The sequence below is a fragment of the Canis aureus genome, chromosome X (assembly GCF_053574225.1).
Source record: "Canis aureus isolate CA01 chromosome X, VMU_Caureus_v.1.0, whole genome shotgun sequence".
Taxonomy (NCBI): Eukaryota; Metazoa; Chordata; class Mammalia; order Carnivora; family Canidae; genus Canis; species Canis aureus.
In genome coordinates this window covers 79,884,235-79,909,633 of record NC_135649.1, presented here as the reverse complement: position 1 = coordinate 79,909,633, position 25,399 = coordinate 79,884,235, and the positions used below count along the sequence as shown (strand labels likewise).

General features: G+C 41.2%; 1 long non-coding RNA gene and 2 pseudogenes across 1 annotated transcript; 2 read left to right on the top strand and 1 right to left on the bottom strand.

The window, feature by feature from the left end:
• The first annotated feature begins 1,297 nt into the window (after positions 1–1,297).
• On the top strand, positions 1,298–23,624 carry LOC144307564 (uncharacterized). Its single transcript, XR_013374399.1, has 3 exons — positions 1,298–2,169; positions 2,771–2,940; positions 22,859–23,624. It is a non-coding gene; the product is annotated as an uncharacterized LOC144307564 (long non-coding RNA).
• LOC144307563 (eukaryotic translation initiation factor 3 subunit H pseudogene) lies at positions 6,734–7,883 on the bottom strand (annotated as a pseudogene).
• LOC144308261 (large ribosomal subunit protein uL24 pseudogene) lies at positions 18,380–18,872 on the top strand (annotated as a pseudogene).
• Positions 23,625–25,399: the final 1,775 nt, after the last annotated feature.

Sequence of the window (25,399 nt, the reverse complement as noted above, 5' to 3'; positions counted from 1 at the left end):
CCTGCAGGAGTTAGATCTTTTAAAGGGTCAGAATAAGGATTAGATCAACTGGAGATCTAGCCTTGTTATAATTATGACCTACCTGCCTCAGGCTTCATACTCTTACTTAAAGACATGCTGATACTTACATCCTTGTATGTATGGCCAAATTGAGAATGAGAATATTAGCAAACCAGTAATGGCCAGAGGATGAGGGAATGAGGTTTGAAGTCCATGAGATCCAGACTCAGTACTGGAGGTTAATGTAGACTGACAAATTTAAATGTTGAGAAGTGTATTGGTTAGGGATTACTGTGTGCCACTGCTAGATCTAGGGCATGCGTGTGAGTGCCTTGGTGTGTTTGTATGTTCAGAGTTGGGGGTTGGAGATGTGGAAAGATCCCATTGTTAAGAAAAGGCCAAATCCCTACAATGAAGGAGAGAATGGAGGGGACTTTCTCTTCCTTGAGGGCAGGGGATGGGGAGAGAAAAGGGCAGTCCTCAAGACAGAAGAAAAGCTAGGAACAGGAATCAAACCAGAGTGGAATATCCCCAGAAGGCATAACTTTTTGTGGAGAAGAAGGTGATGGGTGATTTTCTATGGGCTCTAAGAACATTGATATTTAGCCATCATTTCCCAGTAGTTTTGTTCCATATTATAATTGCCTCTAGTTCCTCTACTTACCTTTTACCTGACAGTAAGATCTACTGCTCTCATAAAGTCTAGAGTGGTGTTTGGGGGGATTTCAGGAGAAGGGCATCAGGCAAAGCATTGCATTACTGTTCCACTTTCGTCCTACTCCAAGGGAATCTCCTCCTGGACATCCAGACGGAGACCAGCATCCAATCTAATCTGTGATCCCCTGAGAGGGTTTTGACACATAGAGAAGTGGCTGGCAGGTGGATACTGGCAGTGGGCTTGAAGCAAACTCCTCTTACAAACATAACTTGGGTGACTCAAAGAGACCCTGAGATCAGGAGAATGGGCAAGGCTTTGGGTTCTGTCCAGTGTGGGTTATTCAATAGGAGTGGGGATGAGATTCCTCAGATTTTTTGGACTTCCAGTACAGGGAAGGGATTCCAGTACATGGGAAATGGTGCCCAGCTGCAACCCAGGAAAAGAGAGTGAGGCTGGACAAATGGACTTCCAGAGATATCTACAAAACTGGGAGAGAAGGGAGGGGCAGATGGGACATGCCCTCACATTTGGTGCTGTCTCTCCTCACAAATTGGTGCACCGGGAAGCCTCATGTCCTGCCTGGCACCATGCTTGCCCAGCCTCAGAAATGGGGAGAAAATGCAAAGGAAGAAGTTGGCTACACTGGATAAGGGGAGAGGGAAGGGGCGCTTCAGTACTTTTGCTGTATTCCAAAATTGGGAGCCTGGCAGAGACCTCCCTCCTCTGAGTCTCTCCAAGGCCCTTAGTGGAACAGGGGAGGTGGAGCAGGAAGTAGGAGTTTTAATAACTGGTCTCATGGTCTGGGTAGAGGTCTCCCAGGCTAAAGAGGAGAGGAGGAAGTTGTCTGTCCTGAGTGACTCGTGGAGTCACTGTGGATCAAAGACCTTTTCTGGAAGCAGTACTTTTGAAATCTGGCCAGAACTGAGGCTCATGTCAGAAAATGGGGCTACTGGAACCCCCACCACCCATAATGTGATAGAGGCTACAGGGTAGGACGAGGAGGAGCAGGTTATGGGGCAGGAATCCTGGGTTTCATGGGCATGGTTTGGGGGTACAACAAATTATTGGTGAGAAGGTGGCTAAGGGGCAAGGGAGTCCAGGTCTTCCAACCATGTGGGTACATTATGGAGAGGTAGAAATTCTGGGTTCATATTGGACCTCTCTACAATTTCTGTCCTCCTCCACCAGGCATGGGCACAGGGCAAGATGGAACTAAATAGACTGTGCTTTTATTGTTTTTTTTTTATTTTAATTTTTTTAGACTGTGCTTTTAAATCCCTGAATAGGGGCTTGTGTACCTCAGTGGAAGACACATTTCTCTGCCTTTCTCTTTGTCTCATTCTTAGTCCCTAGACATGACAGGAAACAGATAGCTTGGTTACCATGGGAACTGAAGCTGAGTGATGCATTGGACTGTGGGAGAAAAGCAGAGGTGGTCCTGACATAAAGGCCCTCAGGGGAAGAGATTTGAGCAACGCACTCATATTTGAAAGAATTCACAATTTCTACAGGTAGGTTGAGCCCAGCCCTGTAATTATTATTACACAGAAAACACGCAGGTGCATGCACGCACACACACACACACACACACACACACACAAGGAAATGCACATTTCTCTGCAGCATACTGCAGGCCCACAGAATTCATTATCCTCTTCCTTTTCTCACTCCTCCCTGCATTGTTTTTCGGTTTCTCCTCATTGCATCTTCCTCTATCCCTCATCTCAGTCTCTCCCTCCTTAGTTTTTCATTTTGGTCCCCCTTTGTTCTGTCCTCTCTTTCCCTCCTCCTTCTCTCTGTTCTTCCTCGCACCCACTCTCCCCTGCCCCTACCCAGCTGCTTATGGAGTGACTAAGAATTAATTCATCCAATTATGATCGGCTAATATGGCCATGCATATTGAGCTTTCAGCCTGGTAGGGCAGTGCGTCATAAAATGAATCACAAAGGCATCATTGTTACATTGCAAATTATGATAAGTGATATGTAATTAAATGACAAGGAGCTATGACTATGAACGATAGGGGAACTAATTTCCATGGTGGGTTCAGTGGAGGGAATGTCACTGGCATTTGGTGTTCTGCCCTCCAGTGTTTTCTTATTGCCTCTTTAGGTAACTGTCTTCCCCTTAATGTTGAGGACAACTATCCTCTTCCATCGTTTGCAGCGGGATGGAACTCTCATGACAAGACCTAGCGATCCTGCCCTCTACTACCCAAGGTGTGAACATGAAGTCCAACTGCATGCCCACTCCTTGGGATCTAACACATGCACCGAAACAGGGTGAGGAGCTGTTTTATCGTGTCACTGGACGCTTGCTCCTGTTTCCAAGTGCCTCCAGGCACCTCTGTTCATGTCCTTCATCCATTCTCCTTCTCATTCTTTGTTCTTCTGTTGATTCTTCCTTCGGTACTCCTGGCTATATCCTCTTCGTTAGACACCTAACCCCACAAGGACAAACAGGATGGGTGAGGAGACAATAATTATAAAGTATGAGAAGGTGGAAAGCAGACAGATGAGTGATGTCTGACTTAACTGACTCAAGAGCATTTAATCCTAACCCACCAGTGACGAAAAGTCCAAAGCAATGGTCTTTAATCCTCCTCACCAGACCTTCAGTAGTTTGTGAGATTGGCAGTGGCATGTTCCCCTGCACTTTAGGGGTAATGGTAGGGGTTGTAAATTACATGATGGCTCTAAAGTATAGATAAGACACAGATAGACACCCAGAACCCCTCTCGGCAACCTCTGGCGGGGAAAATTGCTTTCCCCAAACCCTTGGGAGCTTGAGGAAACACTTACTCTCTGAAGGGGATAAATGGATGATTAATGGACTTTAAGATCTCAGCCTCAGGTGAAGGCAGGCCTCCAAACCCAATATAGGGATTTAAGTAAAAAAGCTACATAACAGTTTAATTCCTAGCTTCATTCCCAACTTGTACAAACTGCTGGCATCTTGCCTTTTCCCATAGATGCAGGAGATCCTTCCCTGAGAAATCGAACCATCACAGGAGGAGAGATTCAATAATTATAGCAGGCACAAGACTCTCGAGTTTTCATACTAGTCAGTTCAAAATAGTTTCAAATTTCAACGTGATTTCTTCTTAGAGCGCTGGGTATTCAGGAAGATATTTCTTTCTTTACAAACATATGAGGGATTTTTCTAATGATTTGGGTTATTAATTTACAGTTTAATGGCATGGTGGTCAGAGAATATACAAATCACCAAAGAATCGATTCTTTATGTACACTCCTGGGACTCTCCTTATTAGAATATGTTTCTCTAACTTTTCAGTGGAATACAACACCAAAACGGAATTGCATGAATCATAAATGTACCACTCAGTAAATTATTATATCACAAATATCTGAGTAGCTACAATCCAGGTCAAGAGATCTGGCATTGCCAGCAACCAAAAATCAGCCTTATGCCTCTACCTAGTCATTGCTATGTGCCACCTCAGCAAGTCTAACCAGTATTTCGACTTTTAACATTGGAATTTTGCCTATTTGTGAACTTCATTGCAAGTGATAAATACAATCATTATAGTACATGTTCTTGTAATCTAGCTTTCTTTTGGCAACATTATATTTTTCACTTACTACTCTTCATTCTTTTGTAGTTTGTTAACTGAGTTCCTGGATATTCATTGCTGAATAATATTTCAACGTGTGTAAATATACCACGATTTTTTGTACAATCTGTTTCTGATGGACATTTCAGTAGTTTCCAGTCCTGGAGTATTAAAAATATTACTGTGGACAACATTCATATGCATGTCCTTTGATTCACATGTGTATGCATTTAGGGCTGTACTGCCTGGATCATTTTTATTACTTTTTCTTTCCTTATGGTATACCAGGGATAACCTGGTCTTCTTCATGGTCTCAGAGGGATGACTTTAAATATTTCATGATTAAGTGCAATGGTTTTGGTAGGCTTTTATATTTTCAAGTTTTTTTTTTTAAAAAAGACTTATTTATTAGAGAGAGAGAGAGAGAGAGAGAGAGAGAGAGCACTTATGAGTGGGGGGAGGGACAGAGGGAGAGAAACTTCAGGCAGACTCCCCTCTGAACAGGGAGCCCAAGGCCAGGCTTGATCTCACAACCTGTGAGATCATGACCTGAGCCAAAACCAAGAGTCAGAAGCTAAACTAAGCTAAACTGAGCCACCCAGCTGCTCCTGTTTTTGTAGGCTTTTCAAAATATTCTGATTGGTTTGGTTTTTTTTTCTGTTGTTTTTTTTCCTGATTGGTTTAAGAGAGTTCTCTTTTATTGCTAGTTTGCTTAGAGGTTTTATCATAAATGTATTTTTACTTTTTAAAATATTTCCAACATTATTGGTATATATATTTGGCATATAACATTTGTAAATTTAAACAGCATGATGATTGGATACACACACACTCACATATATGTGAAATGATCACTACAATAAAGTCAGTTAATAACTCCTTCACAGTACATAATTATAATAGTTTGGTGAGAATATTTAAGATATTGGTTTTTAGCGACTTTCAAATACATGTAACACTATTGTTAACTATAATCACCATGCTGAACATTAGTACTCCAGAACTTTTTCATCTTATAACTGAGAGTCTGCCTCCCTTGACCAACATCTCCCCACATCCCCCACCCCCTAGCCCTTGGCAAGCACCTTCTACTGTCTGTTTCTATGATGGCGTTGTTTTAGATTCCACATATAAGTGAGATCATACAGTATTTGTCTTTGCCTGTTTGACTTATTTCACTTAGCAGAATGCCCTCAAGGGCCTTCCATGTTGTCACAGGTGGCAGGATTTTCCTCGTGTTTATGACTGAATAATGCCCCACTATAAAACCTTTTTTATCCATTCATCTGTTGATAGACACCTAGGTTATTTTCAAGTTTTGGCTATTGTGCATAATGCTGGAATAAACACCGGGGTGCAGATATCTCTTAGAGATAGTGCTTTTACTTTCTTCCGATATAAACTCAGAATCGGAACTGCTAGATCCTAGGGCAGTTCTATTTTTAACTTTTTGAGGAACTTCCATACTATTTTCCAAAGTTCCTGTACCAGTTTACATTCCCACCAACAGTGCACAAGGGTTCGCTTTCTCCACATTGTTGGGTGTTTAGTTTTTAAAACTCAAATTCATGACATATTTTCTTCTGCATCTGCAGGGAATGTAACGAATTTTTCTTAATATATTAATTCTGTGAAATACATCTATTTTTCAAGTGCTCAACCACTCCATTTGTAGAACTGTCTTGACTTTCTTCTGATATATTAGCCTTTTAAAACATATAACGGGATTTGTTTTGTTAGTGTTTTATTCGTGATTTTTCCTTCTATGCTTTTGTGGAGGATTGGCCTGTGCATTTCATTTCTTATAATGTTCTTATAATGTTTAGGCCTCATAGAATGAAATGAGAGGTGATTCCTCTTTTTTCCCATTTTCTGGCTGGTATGCAAGATTGCCATTATTTCTTCCTAAAAGTTTTGTAGATTTAATTGGTGGGGTCATCAGAATATGGAAATTGTTTGTTGCTGTTTTCTTCAGATTCCACGTATTTAGTATTTAGAAGCATTCAGAGGATGGTTTGTTGTTTTTGTGTCATTTGTGTTTTCTTGAAGTTTGCACATTGTATCTAAACCTTCAGATTTATTTACATACAGCTGCTCATGATTTTGACTAATGATCTTGTAATATCCTTATTGTCCGTAGCTATGTCTCTTCATTTGTTCCAGACATTGTTTTTTAGATAACTTCTCTCTTTTACCTTCAGGCCCACAAAGGTGATGGTCAATTGTGCTGTCCTTCTGAAGAACCAACCTTGGCTATTTTGTTTTATCTTTAATGTATTAATGCTCTTATCCTTATTTCATTTCACCTGCTTTCTTTGACTTTAGTCTGCCATTCTATTAAATTACTGAAATAGACATGCAGGTTATATTTATTTTTTTTATGCCTTTCTTTTTGGAGTATATACATTAAAGCAGTATCCTACAAATTTTCATAATACACAGTTAAAATATATGTATTTAAATTTTTTGTTTTATTTTTATCTTATTGTTAGCTAGAAAGACTTTTCAATACGCAAATGTATTTCTTCCAAGGGTCGCCCCAATGTGATCTCAAGAGTCCACGTTAACTCCTTTTCTGGGAACTTCCTTTTCTCAGTTGTTGTATTCCTGAAGAGCCTGGGCCATGAAGAGTTTGCCTAAGTTTTGGGCAGTGAACTCCTTGATGTTCTGGCAGTAAGTGTTAATCTGGCCTGCAATGAGTAGAGAATCCATCCTGGCAGGAGGCTGGGGTGGTTTGAAAAGTTTGGACAGATCCTCCTCAGGCAGTGGGGCTTCTCTTTGACTCTGGTGCTGCATATTCTCCTGCCGGCGAGGCTGCTGATACTGACGTTTCTGCTGCTGTTGTTTACTCGTGTTCCTCATGTATGTGTTATATTTAACTATATCTTGGCTCATTTCATCCACTCTGTCCATCAGCAACTGTAGATTCTTCCCCAAATGATTGCTGCTAGCAAGACTGAGCAATTCATGTTTATCTGCTACAGCTGACTTCTTCTCAAGCTCCCACAATAGGACGTTGATCAGATGTGAATTTTTAATTCCAATCGGCACTTCTTCAAACGTGTGCTCAAAGGTGATATTTCCCTTTTTCAATGCTTCAGGAGAAAAATCCTTCTCTTCACAAACTTCCATTAGTTTAGGAGTCAGTCTGTATGCTTTCAGCGAGAGAGACCCTTGGGCAGCTTTTATGGGATTGTAAATGAGAACGACAGATTCTTCAATGGCATGCTGGTAACTGAACTGAGAATCCAGGAGTGCTCAGGTGACGAACAAACCATAGTATGTGGACTGGTACCAGCCCACGTGGAGGTGATTGATGTTGACATGGCAAAGGCTGCACATCATTTCCACCTGATACTGGACTTCATCAAAATCAGCATCATCTTCTGTGTGCTGGGGGAAAGGGAAGCAGTTGGTAATTTCAAGTCAATCTTCTACAACCAAGCCCAAAAGCACTTCTTGAACCACTTCGGTTGCTTGTCCCTCTTCTTGATAATGTTCGATTATTTTTAATACCACCAAGCCATCTATCTGCCCTTGTTTCACGGCAGAATCTCTGGACCCGCCTTTGCCTTTGCCTTTCCCCACCTGGCCGGTGGTGGAGCTGGAAGAAGGGGCAGCAGAGCCGGTGCCTTCCTTGCGGGATGCCATCTTTTCCTAAAATTTCATTAACACTTTCTTCTTTGAGCTCTGAGTTAAATATCCTCTAAGGAAGGATATTTCTTAATAAAAAGCACATGGGTGATTTTCTAGCTATCACTGGTTATTAGCTTAAAACCTAATGGCATGGTAGTCAGAGACACTACTCCTTATTATTTCATTGTCTCAAAATTTGCTAAGATGCGCATTATGGTCAACGTGTAGTCAGTTTTGATAAATATAAATAGCACTTAAAAGCCCATGTATCCTGCAGTTGTCGAGTGCACCAATATAAATGCATTCGTTCAATGAGACCAGCATTACATTACCCTGATACCAAAGCCAAACAAAGACACGACAACAAAAGAGAATGAATACCTCTGATTAACATAGATGCAAAAATCCTTAACAAAATACTAGCAAACCAAACCTAACAATACAATAAGAAAATCATTCACCACAATCAAGTGGGATATATTCTCAGGATGCAAAAACGGTCCACCATTTGCAAATCATTCAACACGATACATCAAACTAATAAGAGAAAGTTTAAAACCATAAAAAACACTTGACAAAGTGCAACATCCATTCATGATAAATACCCTCAACAAAGTAGGTGCAGAAGGAACATACCTCAACACAATAAAGGGCTTATATGAAAAACCCACAGTCAACATCAATATTCAATACTCAATGGAGAAATACTGAAAGCCTTTCCCTTCACGTCAGGAACAAGACAAGAATGTCCACTCTCATCAGTTTTATTCAACACAGTACTGGAAGTCCTAGCCACAGCAATCAGACAACAAAAAGGAATAAAAGTCATCCAAATCTGAAAGGAAGAACTAAAACTTTCACATTTGTAGATGGATGACATGATATAATTTATGGCAAATGAGTGAATGGGTGACGGGCACTGGGGGTTATTCTGTATGTTAGTAAATTGAACACCAATAAAAAATAAATTAACTTTAAAAAAAAAACAAACAAATGTTAACTAATTGAAAGAGTGCTCATTCAATAAATCATTCATTCAGTGAAAAAAAAAAAACAAACAAACGAAAAAAAACAAAAGACTCCACCAAGAAACAAATAGAACTAATAAACAAATTCAGTAGTCACAGGGTACAAGATGAATGTACAGAAATCTGTTGCATTTCTTTTCTTTAAGATTGTATTTATTTATTCATGAAAGACAGAGAGAGAGAGAGAGAGGCAGAGACATAGGCAGAGGGAGAAGCAGGTTCCCTGTGGGGAGCCCGATGCAGGACTTGAACCCAGGACCCCGAGATCACGCCCTGAGCCGAAGTCAGACTCTTAACCAGTGAGCCACCCAGGCGTCCCTCTGTTGCCTTTCTATACACTAATAATGAAGCAGCAGAAAGAGAAGTTGAGAAAACCATCCCATTTACAATTGCGCCAAGAAGAACAAAATACCCAGGAATAAACTTAACCAAAAAGGTGAAAGACCTGTACTCTGAAAACTACAAAACATTGATGAAAGAACGTGAAGAGGACACAAAGAAATGGAAAAACATTCCATCCTCACAGATTGGAAGAACAAATATTATTAAAATGTCTATGCAACCCAAAGCAATCTACGGATCTAATGCAATCCCCATCAAAACAACTACAGCTCTTTTCACAGAACTGGAACAAAAAAAAATCCTAAAAATTTATATGGAACCACAAAGGACCACAGGGAGCTAAAGCAATCTTGAGAAAGAAAAACTAAACTGGCAGTATCACAGTTCTAGAATTCAAGTTCTATTACAGAGCAGTAGTAATCAAAAGCAGTATGGTACTGCCCCAAAACTAGACACATAGTCAGTGGAACACAATAGAGAGTGCAGAAATTAATGCACAGCTATATGGTCAATTAAGGTATGACAAAAAGGGTGCGAGTATACAACGGGGGAAAAGACAGTCTCTTCAACAAAGACTGTTGGGAAAATTGGATAGCTACATGCAAATGAATGGAACGGGACTGCTGTCTTACACCATACACAAAAAGAAACTCAAAATGGATTTAAAGATCTAAATGAGAGACCTGAAACCATAAAAATGCTACAAGGGAGCACACGTAGTAATTTCTGTAACATCAATCACAGCATCATTTTTCTAGATACGTCTCCCAAGACAAGGGAAAGAAAAGCAAAAATATACTGTCGGGACTACATCAAAATAAAAAGCTTCTGTAGAGGGACACCTGGGTGGCTCAGTGGTTAAGCGTCCGCCTTCAGCTCAGGGCGTGATCCTGGAGTCCCGGGATCGGTCCCACATCGGGCTCCTTGCATGGAGCCTGCTTCTCCCTCTGCCTACGTCTCTGCCTCTCTCTCTCTCTCTCTCTCTCTCTCTCTGTCTCTCTGTCTCATGAATAAATAAACTTTTAAAAATGCTTCTGTACAGCGAAGGAAGCAATCAACAAAACTAAAAGGCAACCTATTGAATGGGAGAGAATATTTGCAAATGATATATCCAATGATACTGGGTTAATATCCAAGATCTATGAAGAACTTGTACAAATCAATACCTAAAAACCAAATTTAAGGGCAGCCCTGGTGGCTCAGCGGTTTAGCGCCGCCTTCGGCCCAGGGTGTGATCCCTGAGACCCGGGATCGAGTCCCATGTCGGGCTCCCTGCATGGAGCCTGCTTCTCCCTCTGCCTGTGTCTCTGCCTCTCTCTCTCTCTCTCTCTCTGTATCTCTCATAAATAAATAAATAAATAAATAAATAAATAAATAAATAAATAAAATCCTTAAAAAAGCAAATTTAAAAATCCAACTTAAGAATGGGCAGAAGACATGCACAGATATTTCTCCAAAGAAGACATCCAGATGGCCAACAGATACATGAAAAGATGTTCTACATCACTGATCATCGGAGAAATGCCAATCAAAAGTACAATGAGATCACACCGCACACCTCTCAGAATGGCTAAAATCACCAACACAAGAAACAACAGGTGTTGACGAGGTTGTGGAGAACGGGTAACTGGATGGAAATGCAAACTGCTACAGTTGCTGTAGAAGACAGTAAAGGGTTGCTCAGAAAGTTAAAAGTAGAACTACCATATGATCCAGCAATCAGATTACTAGGTAGTGACACAAAATATACAAGAACACTAAATTCAAAGGGATATTTGACCCACAGTTTTATGGGTTATAAACCTATATTTATTGCAGCATTACTTACAATTGCCTAATTATGGAAGCAGCAAAGGAGCAACGGAAACAAAGGAGTAAAGGGAAAAGAGGGAGAGAGAGAGAGAGAGAGAGGGAGCGAGAGAGAGAAACCAAGGAACAGACTCCTAACTATAGAGAACAGATTGATGGTTACCAGAGTGGAGTTTGATGAGGGGATGATCAAAATAGGTGGTGGGGACTAGAGAGTACAATTATCATGGTGAGCACTGAGTAATGTACAGAAATGTGGAATCACTATATTGTACACCTGAAACAAATAAAGACTGTATATCAACTATACTGGAATTAAAATTTAAAAACAATAAAAACATACATGCATATTGCCAAGTTTGTTCATTATATTTTTTATGTATTTTTTTTATTGGAGTTCAATTTGCCAACATATAGTATAACACCCAGTGCTCATCCCTTCAGGTGCCCCCCTCAGTGCCCATCACCCAGTCACCCCATCCCCTCACCCACCCACCTCCCTTTCCACTACCCCTTGTTCGTTTCCCAGGGTTAGGAGTCTCTTATGTTCTGTCACCCTCTCTGATTTTTCCCACTCATTTTCTCTCCTTTCCCCTATAATTCCTTTCACCATTTTTTATATTCCCTGTATGAGTGAAACCATATAATGACTGTCCTTCTCCGATTGACTTCTTACTTCACTCAGCATAATACCCTCCAGTTCCATCCACGTCGAAGCAAATGGTGGGTATTTGTCATTTCTAATGGCTGAGGAATAGTCCATTGTATATATAGACCACATCTTCTTTATCCATTCAACTGTCAATGGACACCGAGGCCCCTTCCACAGTTTGGCTATTGTGGACATTGCTGCCATAAACATTGGGTTGCACGTGTCTCAGCTTTTCACCGCATCTGTATCTTTGGGGTAAATCCCCAGCAGTGCAATTGCTGGGTCGTAGGGCAGGTCTATTTTTAACTCTTTGAGGAACCTCCACACAGTTTTCCAGAGTGGCTGCACCAGTTCACATTCCCACCAACAGTGCAAGAGGGTTCTCCTTTCTTCACGTCCTCTCCAACATTTGTCTTGTTAATTTTCACCGTTCTCACTGTGTGAGTGTTCATTGTATTTTTCAAATCTTTTATATCTTTGTAATTTTTTATCAGAACATTCTGTCGGTAGTGAGAAAATTGTTTTAAAACCTCCCATCATGCTTATGGATTCACATATATGTCCTCGCAGCTCTGCCAAGGTTTGTGTTATATTATGAGACTGTTGTTCAGTGCAAACAGGCTCATAACTTTTATATCTCTGGTGAGTTATGCCTGTTATGATTATTAGGCATCCATTTTTACCTATTGTAATGCTTCTTTGCCTAAAAGGCCATTGTTTCTGATGTAAATCAAGCTACACCAGCTTGTCTTTCTTAATATTTTAAGGTATATGTTTTTCTAATTTGTAACGTTGAATTTTTTGTATAGCTATACTTGAAGTACATTTTTGTAAGCACCATAAGGTTGGTTTCCGTCTTCTTCTCCTCCTTACCCGTCCTTCATCCTCCTCTTTTTCCTCCTCCTCATCCTCTGCATCCAGACTATTAATCTTTGTCTTCTAATTGGAGTATTTACCTCTATAGTGATTATTGACACATTCAGGTTTAAATCTAACATCTTAGTATCTTCTATTTCTCCTGCTTGTTTATGCTCATTTATCTCTTAGTTTTTGCCTTCTTTTGGATTAATTTAAAAATGCGTCTATTTTCCACCTCTATCACCTTGATAGATATTTGCTTTTTAATTGTTCTTTTAGCGGTTATTTGGAGACTACTACATGCATTTTTAACTTCTCAGCGTCTAATATAAATTGACCTTTTCATGTCATCACAGAAAAAGTAACTACCTTAGAACACTTAGCGCACATTTACTCTCTCCTTACTTTAATGTTCCTGCTGCCAATTTAATCGCTCGTAGACAGACAAATGCAACCACACGTGGTTTTAACCTCAAAAGACATTATCCTTTTTAGTGTCATTTTCTAAAACCAGCTTCATTACTTCCTCATCTTTAAGTTTGATCAGGGGTCGTTCTCTTTCTGCTTAAAGAATACACTTACGTATTTCCTTAAGAGTGGTGGTGCTGGTGAAACATCCCTTTCTAATTTAAATTAATAGATTTTAACATTTGCCTCAGTGTTGTGCTTATACAGAATTGTTTGGAAAGTATAGAGAGTTCCTGCATACTCCTCCCCACCACCTGCACCCTGCCCTTGGATTCCCCTATCACTGACATCTTGTATTACTGCGGTCCATCTGTTACAACTGATGAACCAATCAATATTGATTCATGATTATTAAAGTCTATAGTTTACACCCCAGTTAATTCTCTGTGTTGTACTTTTGACAAGTGTGTAACGACGAGTCCATCATTACTGTAACATAGAGAATACTTTCACTGTCCTACGGCTCTCTTTTGCTCCATTTATCCTTCCTTCCTTCCTTCACTCCTCCCAAAGCCTGGCAACCATTGATCTTTTTAGGGTTTCCACAGTCTTGCCTTTTCCAGAATAGCATATGTGCTTGCTGGAATCATACAGTCGGTAGCCTTTCCAGGTTGTCTTTTTCCATGTGGCAACATGCTTTTAGGTTCCTGAATGTGTCTGCAACTCGGTAACTCTTTTCTCGCTATCGCTGAATAATACTGCATTACATGGATGTAGCACAGTTTATCCACTTACCTATTACAGGTCATCTTTTGTTCGAGCTCTAACGAGGTATGGTTGACAAGTAATAATTGTATACGTTTAGGTGGGGCAACGTAAGGTTTTGATCTACACAATGGAACGACTACCATGATCAAACCAATTAATGCAGCTACTTTTTTTTTTTTTTTTTTTGCGGTGAGAACACTTGGTATGTACTCTCTCGGCAAATTTCAAGTATACGATGCATTATTATGAGCTATAGTCACCATGCTGTAATTATTTCATTCAAGTTTTAGCAATCATGAATAAAGCTGCTATAAATTTTTGTGTGCAGGTTTTAGAGTGGACAAATGGTTTCGACTCACTTGGGTAATTACCAAGAGGCATGATCACTGGGTAATAAAACAGGAATATGAAACATTCATTGTTTTGTTTGTCTGAAAGTATCTTTATTTCCCTTTCTTCTTGGGTGGTATTTTTCCTGGTTATATAACCCTAAGTGGGCCATTATATTCTTTCAGTACTTTGAATATATCACTGTACAGACTTCTGGACTTCCTTGAAAGTCAATTGTCACTCCCATTTGTCCAGCTTTGAAGCAACCATTTACCCTGGTTGCTTTCATGATGTTCTTCTTGTTTGCCTTTCTTTGTTGTTGTTGTTGTTGTTTTCGGTTTGGTTTGGTTTGTTTTGGTTTGGTTTGGTTTGGTTTGACAATGTAAGTTTAAAAGCTCTTTCCTTTAGAATTATCTTGCTTGGGATTCTAGTCTTCCTTGAGTCTTGAGCAAGATGTTATTCATCAGTTTGGAAACACCAGGCCCTTATCAGTTCAAATATTGCTTAGGCACTTTTCTCTATCATCCCTTCACTTAACTCCAATTAAAATATGTTACATGTCCGTTCGCCTCTGCATCTGCTGATTCTCTTCCTACCCATTCTGTATTTTCCAACGTGTTTTCTCTCTACATTTTGTTCCGGATATTTTTATCTGATCCATCGTCGAGTGCACTAATCTCTCCTCACCAAGTGTTAAAAACATACCCAACACAGTTCTTGCTTTCAGATATTTTTATTTTTTATATGTACAATATCCGTTCTGTTTATTTTTTGTTTTGTTGAGACATATATTACGTTCAATAAACTCAGTGGACAATGAACCGTAAGTGTACGGTTTGATGGGTTTTGACAGATTGAAACGTGTGTGTAACTATCACCAATATCAAGATAGAGAACATTTCAAGTGTCCTCCAACGGGCTCTCCTGTGCCTTTCAAGTCATTCTCCTTGCTCCACCTCCAGCCCTGGGCAACCACCTAGCTCCCTTGTCTCGTTTGAGTTTTAACTTCTCAAGAATTATATGCCAAACGAAACAGACAGCATGCAGAATAGTGTTTCCAGTCTTCCATGTAATGCTTCTGATATTCCCAAGCATTGTGTATGTTGTTGGTAGTTTGTTCCTTTCTGATACACTGTATGGAGGATACTTGATGTAAGGAGCACTGGGTGTTATATGCAACTGATGAGTCACTAAATGCTACCCCTGAACCTAATAATATACTATAGGTTAACTAAATTTAAATAAAACATTTTCTTGAAAAAGGATATCAATGAAATAGAAGACAAACCACAGAGGAAAATGGAACGAAACCAATGGCTGTTTACTTTTTTTAAGATTTATTTATGTATTCATGAGACAGAGAGGCAGAGACACAGGCAGAGGGAGAAGCAGGCTCCCTGCAGAGAGCCTGATGTGGGACTGGATCCCCAGACCCCGGGATCAAGCCCTGAGCCGAAGACAGATGCTCAACCGCTGAGCCATCCAGGTGTACCCCAACAGCTGCTTAATCAAATAATTAATACAATCAATACAACTCTATATAGACTAATCAAGAAAAATTAGTTAAGACGCTAATGACCTGTATCAGGAATAGTGGAGGGGACATGACTTTAGAGTGCAGAACCGCAAAAGTAACAATAAGGGAAAGTATGAATAATTTCATTACCGAAAAATTGCCAACGTAGATAAAATGGACAAATTCTCTCAAAGATGCAATCTATCAAAGTCCATACAAGGAAATACAGAATGCTTAAATATACTTGTATCCCTTAAAGAAATAGAATCTGTGGCTAAAAACCTTCTCACAAAGGAAGCTCCAGGCACCATTGGCCCCGCTGATGTGTGTTCTACAAACTATTTCAGGAAGAAATAGCACCACTTTTACAGAATTCTGTCAGAAAAAATGAAGATGGAATACTTCTCAGTTCATCCTGTGAAAGCTAGAAGTGTCCTTGTGCCAAAACCAGAGGCATTACAAGGAAATATAACTGCAGATCAATATCCCTCAAGAACATAGACACGAAAAATTTTAACAAATGTTAGTAAATTGAAACCCCAATATATGGAAGACATTCTTTATGGCAAAATGAGGTTTCTCTCAAAATGTAAGTCCTTTCAAACATAATCAGATTAATCGATTTGTAATCTATTAAGATGGCCTCTAGAGCATAGAAAAGGCAAGGAACGGATTCTCCCCTAGGGTCCTCAGATGAACATAACTCCTCCGTAGACACATTGATTTTGGCCTTGTAAGACCCATTTTACACTTCTGACCTCCAGAGCCCTAAGATAACACACCTGTGTTGTTTCAAGTCACTGAAGTATGTGGTAATTTATGATAGCTGCAATGTGATACTTATATAAACCAGAAAAGGCATTTTAATTTTTTTGTAAGAATCTTTTTTATTTTTTATAAATTTATTTTTTCATTGGTATTCAATTTGCCAACATAAAGAATAACACCCAATGCTCATCCCATCAAGTGCCCCCCTCAGTGCCCGTCACCCAGTCACCTCCACCCCCCGCCCACCTCCCCTTCCACCACCCCTAGTTCGTTTCCCAGAGTTAGGAGTCTTTCATGTTCTGTCTCCCTTTCTGATATTTCCCACTCATTTTTTCTCCAGAAAAGGCATTTTTAAATATAAATTCAATTAGTCAACCTTTAGTACATCATCGATTTCAGATGTAGTGTTAAATAATTCATGAGATGGGTATAACACCCAGTGCTCATCACATTACGTGCCCTCCTTAAGGCCCATCATCCAGTTACCCCATCCCCACACCGACCTCCCCTCCAACAACCCTCAGTTTGTTTTCTAGAGTTGAGAGTGTCTTATGGTTTACCCACCTCTCTGTTTTTTATCTTATTTTCCTTCCTTTCCCTTATGTTCATCTTTTTGTTTCTTAAGTTCCACACATGAACGTCAGCTTCTTTTTTTTTAAGATTTGTTTATTTATGAGAGAGAGAGAGAGAGAGAGAGAGAGAGAGAGAGAGAGAGAGAGACACAGGCAGAGGGAGAAGCAGGCTCCATGCCGGGAGCCTGATGCGGGATTCGATCCGGAGACTCCAGGATCGGACCCTGGGCCAAAGGCAGGCGTCAAACCGCTGAGCCACCCAGGGTGCCCGAACGTCAGCTTCTGATATCTTTTTGCTTCCTTCTTTCTACTTCCTCTCAGTTCATTTTTTACACCTTTTTGTTGCATCTTAGCTTCGTATTTTATTGATGTTAAACCTTTCTTCTTTCCTAATATAAACACATAAAGCTACAATTTTCTCTCTAGGTGGTGCTTTAGCTGAATCATACAAGAGTCTACAGGATGTGATACAATTCTCTTCAGTTCAAAGGACTTTCAAATTTCCCCAGTGCCTGTCTCTGGCCCTGTGTTATTTTGAAGTCCGTTGGTTAATTTCAATGTTTTGCGGATTCTCTTGAAATCTTCTTGCTATAGATTGCTTGTTTAACTCCACTGTGCCCAGAGAACATCCTTTACATGGATTTCAGTCCTTCTTCATTGATGGAGCATTATTTTATAACCCATGATAGACTCGTGCTTGTTGCACATTTCATTGCTTGTCAAGAAAATGCGTCGGGCAGCCCCGGTGGCTCAGCGGTTTAGCGCCGCTTTCAGCCCAGGGTGTGATCCTGGAAGCCCGGGATCGAGTCCCACGTCAGGCTCCCTGCATGGAGCCTGCTTCTCCCTCTGCCTGTGTCTCTGACTCTCTCTCTCTCTGTGTGTGTGTGTGTGCGTGTGTGTGTCTCGTGAGTAAATTAATAAAATCTTGTTTTAAAAAAGAAATGCAAAAAAAATTAAATTAAATTAAAAAATAAATTAAAAAAAGAAAACACATATTCCACTCTACTGGGTGGGATGTTCTATAATTGAGTTGATTTAGCTGGTAGTGTTGTTAAAGTCTTCTTCATACTTCTGGACCTTCTATGTATTTGCTATATCAAAATCTAAGAGAAGTTCTGAAATTTCCAACTATTAAATATATTGGTCTATATGTCTTTTCAGTTCTATCAGTTTTCACTTTATGCCATTTAAAGTTCTGTTTTCCAGTGTACCTGAGGATTGTTATGCTTTCCTGAATTATTGATGCTTTTATCATTATTAAATGTCCCTGTGTATCATCGGTAATACTCCTGGTCCAAACATTTAACTTAGCCATTATCATAACTTGTTTTCTTACAATTTATGTTCACATGGTATCTCTTTTTCAATGCTTTTACATTTAACCGATCTCTGTCTCCATCTTAAAGTGAGTTTCACACTTCCCTTCTGCAGCCATCACTGAAGCACCAGCAACCAACGTGATGTTCAATCCCTCTGTGACTTCTGACCAGAGCAAAACCATGAAAGACATTGCAGTGCACCTTCCCACATTCGCAGGAAGGTTATGTCTTCCCCTCTTCCTAAAGAGCTGAGACAGAAGTACAACCTTTAATCTATGCCCACCTGAAAGGATGATGAGGTACAGGTTGTGCCAGGACACTGCAAAGGCCAGAAAATTTCAAAGTAGTCCAGGTTCACAGGAAGAAATATGTCATCTACATTGAATGAGTACAGTGTGAGAAGGCAAATGGCACAACTGTCCATGTGGGCATTCACCCTAGCCAGGTGGCTACCACTAGACTACAAGTAGACAGAAACTACAAAATGATCCTTGAAGGTAAAGCCAAATCTCGCCAAGTAGGAGAGGAAAGGGGCAAATATAAGGGAGAAACATTGATAAGAGACAGGAATAAAGTATTCTTATATAAGTCTTTAAATAAAAAAAATTGTTATAATGAAAAAACACCAAAGTGAGTTTCCATTCAATGGCATATTGTGTCTTGCAGCTCTCCTGCCTAGCAATCTCTGCCTTTCACTGGGAAAGTTTAGAACATGTACAATTAGCTTAATTATAGACATGATTGGCTTTAAAGTCATCATCTTTTTTGAGTAGCATTATTTCTTCTTTTCTTTCTTCTTTTCAAGCTTGCTTATTTGCTTCCTTCCTTCTTTTATTTCCTTCTTTCCTTTATTTTTCTTTTGATTCTTTCTTTAACCCAATTCCCTCACCAACTTATGTATTACTGAAGTATTTTTCATTCTCTTTTCTTAGTTTGAAATATTCTTCTGTATCCCAATTTCAATCTACAATATTTCAATATTGGTTTAATACTTACTCCTTTTGTTTTTCATTCAAGTGGTTCCTGTAGGGATTATATTATACATAGTTAAAATTAGGCATTTCATAAGTCAATCGGAGAAGGACAAACATTATATGGGGAATATAAAAAATAGTGAAAGGGAATAAAGGGGAGAGGAGAAAAATGAGTGGGAAATATCAGAAAGGGAGACAGAACATGAGAGACTCCTAACTCCGGGAAACGAACAAGGGGTGGTGGAAAGGGAGGTGGATGGGGGGTGGGGGTGACTGGGTGACGGGCACTGAGGGGGGCACTTGATAGGATGAGCACTGGGTGTTATGCTATATGTTGGCAAATTGAACTCCAATAAAAAAATTAGGCATTTTACCTTTAATGATAAAATTTTTCTTCATGTACAAAGTATGCTTTTATTTCTACACTCCCATCTGTTTGCTTTTATTTCCATAGACTTTATTTATACATACATTGTGTCCCCCACAATGCATTGTTATTGGTGGTGTAAACAGAGTTAACTTTTTAAAAAAGATTTATTTATTGATTTGAGAGAGGGAGAGAGAGAGAGAGAGAGAGAGAGCGAGCACGGGCACACAGGAAAAGGGGAAGGCTGAGAAGGAGAGAGAGAGAGAGAATGTCAAGCAGACTCCCTGCTGAGCATGTAGCCTGATGCAGGGCTCAGTCTCAGGAGCCTGAGATAATGACCTGAGCCAAAATCCAGAGCTGGACGCTTCACCGACTGGGCCACTCAGGCTTCCCAACATTCAGTTAACTTTTAAAGAAAGGTTTTGAAAGGTAAAATAATTAACCCTCGCTGTATTTACCATTTATATAGCTATTCATTCATTCAGGTTTATCTGGGTTGACGTTTGGGGTGGTTTTCTTTAACCCTAAAAGAATGTAGTCAATATTTTCTATAGTGGAGTACACTGCTGTTCAATTCTAATGATTTTTTTGGTCGAAAAGAACTATTTTGTCATTCTTTCTTTAATTGTATTTTAAAAATCGTGACATGGACTTCTTTTGGACATCTGGTTCTAGGGATTTGAACACATGTATGGATTCTTGTAGCCACCATAACCATATGTGTTCAGAATGCTTCCATAGCCCCCCTGAAGTCCCTGGTGCTATCCCTTTGTAGTCACATACTCTCTCTACACCTCACTATGGGACCACTGACTTGCTCTCTTTTATGATAGTTTTGTCACAGCAGGAGAGCCATAGAAATGGAATCATTTAAAATGTGACCTTCTGAGACTGGCTTCTACCACTAAGCAGAATGCTTTTGAGTTTTATCCAAGTTGTTGACTATATCAATGCTTCATTCCTTTTGGCCATTGAATAGTATTTAATTGTATGGAAAGAATACACTTTGTTGGCAGGATACTTGGGTTGTTTCAAGTTTTGAGTGATTAGGAACAGAGCTGCTACAAACACTCATTTACAGGTTTTTGTATGAAATCCAGTTGAAACTTCTCCGGGAGAAATACTTGAGAGTGCGATTGCTAGGGCCATATGGCTGAGTATATGTTTAACTTCATAAAAAGCAATAAAATTGTTTTTCAGAGTGGTTGTGTTGCCTTACGTTCCCTCCAGTAACATGTGGTGAATCCAGTTGCTGCCCATCCTCAATACCATTTGATATTGTCACGTGTTTGTGGTTTCCTTGCTTGTTTTTTTTTTTTTTTTTGTGGCAATTTCAGCAATTTTAATATAGGAATACTGGTTTCTCACCATCATTTTAATTTGCATTGCCTGAGAGCCAGTGAGTGTGATCATCCATTCATGTGCTCAATTGCCACCTATATATCCTTTTGGTTGAGGTATCTGTTCAAGTATGTTCTCCATTATTTTCTTGCTGTTGAGTTTTGACAGCTCCTCATATACCCTGGATATATGCTCTCTGTTGTTTAGGTAATTGTAAATCCATTCTCCCAGCCTGAGATTTTTCTGCTCAAACGCTCAACAGCGTTTTTCGCAGATAAAAAACAAGGTGGCGGGAAAGTGGGTGGTGTTTTACATAGAACATCTTTCTCAAATGCAGGTCAAAGATTTTGTTGTTTCCTTCTAAATGTTTTGCAGTTTTATAGTCTTGATTTATATCTAAGATTTATTTTTCCTGAGTTATAAGATGTGAGATTCTTTTTCTTTTCGATGGACATTCAGGTTTTTCCACACATTTGTTGAAACCTTCTGTACTTAGGTAATGTGATTCCTCCACATTTATTTTTTCCCCCATACTTGTTTTGCCTATTCCTTTTGCTCGTGTGTTTGTTTTTTCTTTCCATATAAACTTTAGGATAGGCTTGTCTATATCTACAACACATCCTGCTGCCAGGATATTGATTGAAATTATAGTAAGTCCAGACATAAATTTCAGAATTGACTTCCTTATCATGTTGAATATTCTAATCTGTGACCATGGCATGTTCTTCTATTTATTTGGATATTCCTTTATTTCTTTTTTTCCCCAGTGTTTTGCTGTTTTTAGCACATAAATACCCTGCATCATTTGTTAGATTCGCATCTAAGAATTGACTTTCTTTTTTGAGTGGTAGATTTCATTTTCCAACTCTTCTTCGCTAGTGTATAGAAATATGGTCGATTTTTGTGTTTTAATCTTGTATCCTGCACTCTAGATTGATTAGCTTATTAGTCCTAGGATATTTTTGTATGTCTGTATGACTTTAACACAGACAATCAGGTTGTCTGTGAATAGGGGCCATTTTGATTGAGTGATTGATTGATTTTTAAAATTTTTATTTATTAGCTTGAGATAGAGAGCTAGAGAGAGGATGAGCCGTGGGGAGGGGCAGAGGGAGAGGGAGAAGTGGGTTTCCCGCTAAATGGGGAGCCCCAAACCAGGCTCCATTCCAAGACCCTGAGATCATGACCTGGGCTGAAGACAAACGCTTAACCGCTTAACCCACTGAGCCGCCGAGGTGCCCCACCATTTTGATTTAATCTACTGATTCATGGTGTCACCGCACGGATGAATAGCCAAAGCATTCAAGCAGAGCAAAAGAAGGCGGGCACGAAAGATTACATACTGCACGTTTATGTGTATAACAGACACTAGGAAAGAGAATTCTAATCTATGGTGATATAGAAAGAAGGTCACTGGTGGCCTAAGGCTGGATGTGGATGCTAGGGATTCACTGGGAAGGGGTGCAAGGGAACACGATTAAGTGGTGAAAATGTTCTCTTCCTTGATTGGAGTGGGAGTGACATGGATGGAAGCATTTGTCAGTGTCCATGGAACTGGACACTTCAATGGGCATTATTTTGTTTGTAAATTAAACCTCAATAAAGCTGATAAAGAGAACCCCATTGTTAGGTCAATTTGGAGTTCCTCAAGTTGCTAAAAGGCAAAACAGAGACCTGTGATAATGAAAACATTCAGGGCCTTATCATCATTCAAAGGTTGTGCTCGTGGGCACCATGCAGAAGGCTCTGGCCAGCCTCCCCTCCCACCCACCCCTGCCACCACACAGATGAACAAAGTGTGCTTCAGAACAAGAATTTGAAACTACAATGGTTGGACTCCATCTCCTGGGAAACGGCCTTCTGCATTGATTTTTTTTCTCTTAACTTACCCTTGCCCTCACTGCATTCTGACCCTGTGCCTTGTGCCCTTTTTTTCAGGTCAAGGGGGAAAAAAAGCAAGAGGAGGAGATTTGAGATGGTGGCCTGATTGTAGAGGTGCTCCACTGTGTCTCCATTCCAGTTGCTAGGACCCCAAAGTTTCATAGGCAGCTTCAGAAACAGGCTAAAGCATCACATGCAGCTGCTATTCTTCCACAAGGCACGTGATTCTCCAGCTCTCAGGGATCTCAGATTCCTGGCTAATAGCGATGGGCTAGTGGTAGTAGAACTACATCTTTCCATTTCTTCCCTCTCTATGTCAGGAGGCCCACGTTCACCTAGACCTTGTCTCTGATATCTCTTCCCCTGAGGCTCATGAGGTAGCACCACGCTGTAATTGCCTAATGTTTTTCAAAGGCCAGGTACAAATCGAGACTTCCATGGACAGGGTAGGGGAGCTGCTTTGTTCCATACCCTCCTAAACTGTAACCCCACAGTCTCTGTAATTTTCTTCCTTCATGTGGTGATTGGTATGTACACTGCTTTCATTTCTTGAGCTTTGTAACCCATAGATACGTCAACTATTTCCAAAGAAAATTGCCTGCATTGGTTGAGCCACAGACTAAGGCGGGAAGCCTGGCAAGGAACTGTTGTGTCACCTTCAGGTGTGAGAGCCCTTTTCTGACATGGAAGCTGAAGTGCTGGCACCTCGGGAAACCGTGAGGGTGTGTGAGCAGCGTTCAAAGTCATGTTGGAAGTGTACGATGTCCTGCAGATTTGTATCATTTCTATGATGGTAGTTTCCAAATAAAGCACACTTGCAGTATGGAGTCATCCAAAATTGAACCCCGGGGAACTTGGCAACTTGACATCGGACAAGTAATTTCCTCTGTCTGGCCTTCCGTCTCCTCACTGGAAAAGATGGTTGAGTTTAGGCTGAGGTTTCTGGTGCTAGTAGATTTCCGATACCTTCCAATCTCTACTGCTCGGTACCATCTTGGAGACGGTGAGGCAAGCACTGTAAGTAACCCTGGCTGTGCAGATGAGAAAATGGAGACTAGGCTCTGAGAGGTGGAGTGACTTGCCTGAGGTCACAGGGCTCAGGGGGACAGGGAGGAGTGTTAGTCTCAGGTGCTTTCCAGAGGACCTCCATCTCAGACATGTGGAGATTGAGAAGGGGGCACATGCACCTGTCCTTCTCCGACTGCTTTACCCACTTCCTACCCACTTTCATGCACAGGCCATACCAGCTGCTCCCAGCCCCCATGGGAGCTGGGCCAGGCAGTGCTGGGTACATGCTTTTACCCTTATTACTCAGTGAGGAAACACTTGAGGCTCAGAGAGATGATGTGACAGGGGAAAGCAGATCCACAGGACCTCAGAGCTGGGGCACACTAAGAGTACATCTAGCCCAATCCTGTGCTGTGAGAGGTGGGAACTCTGAAGGCCAGAGAGAGAAAAGGCTGAGCCAAGGTCACTCGTCCAGGTGGTGGCAGAGCTAGGTCAGAGGCCTCAGGCAAGTCACTCCCCTTCTCAGAGTCCATTTTGTCATGTGTGCCGTGGGAACAGTCACCCCTGCAGAGTACCAGGGAGGATGGAATGAGATCCTGCACCCAAGCACTGGGCCCCAGGGCCTGACAGTGATGATGACAAAGAGGAGGAGGAGGCTGGGAGGGTGGTGGGGGCCTTAAAAGCCCAGGATGAACCATGGGGACAGGGAAGCCGCGAGGGGTGGGGTCCTGGCCCAGTGAAGGGAGATGGGAAGTACTAAGCACAGCCTGGATGGGTGAGAGTGGCTGTTGTTGGAGAGTGGTGAGAGATAGAAGTGTGGCTCCCATGACACTGTGAGCCCCTCTAAGGTGGTGGCAGCCAGCTACAGTGGACAGAGCACACATTTAGCCTTGGAGGATCTTGGGTTGGGGCCCCAGGAGGGAGACTTGCCTTGGTGGCACGTTTGCCCTGTGAGTAAGCAGGTGGGCTGCCTCTCAGGTGACCAGCCTGAGAGTCAATCTGTCAGCATTCCCCTGGGTGTTCCTTCCTCCCTCTTCCAGAGGCCACCCCACTGTGTTCTTCCTCCCCGCCCACCCTGCTCTCAACTGTCCCATGCAGAGTGCAGCTCCAGGGAAGCCCCTTGCCCCCATCCCGCCCACCCCATGAGAGGGGCCAGCCAGGGGAAAGGAAGATGGAAGAGGGGAGTGTTACAAGCCCACAGGCCTGGGGAGGTGGCACCCTCACCAGCACCCTGTTTCTGAGAGCTGCTTTCTCCTCCTTGCCAGATGAGATGCTGTACCTCAGGTGTCCTCTGCACACAGTGCTCACGCTCACACCTGTGGCTTTGGGTGAGTGTCTGCACCCTCATCCATGAAAAGGCATGTGCCTGCTGTGTGCACAACAGGGTCCTGGGAGGTTCCCAGGGTGAGCGTGCCAGAAAAATCTTGGATCATTCATCACCCCAGGACTCGGATGCCAGGCATCGTTCATCCCTCTCTCATCCCAGACCATGCATCAGGAAAGCTAAAGTGAAGGGGACTCAATTTCTGTCGGAATCACAGTGTCCACGTGGCCAAGCAGGGACCCAGCAGCCAGGCAGGCAGACACCAC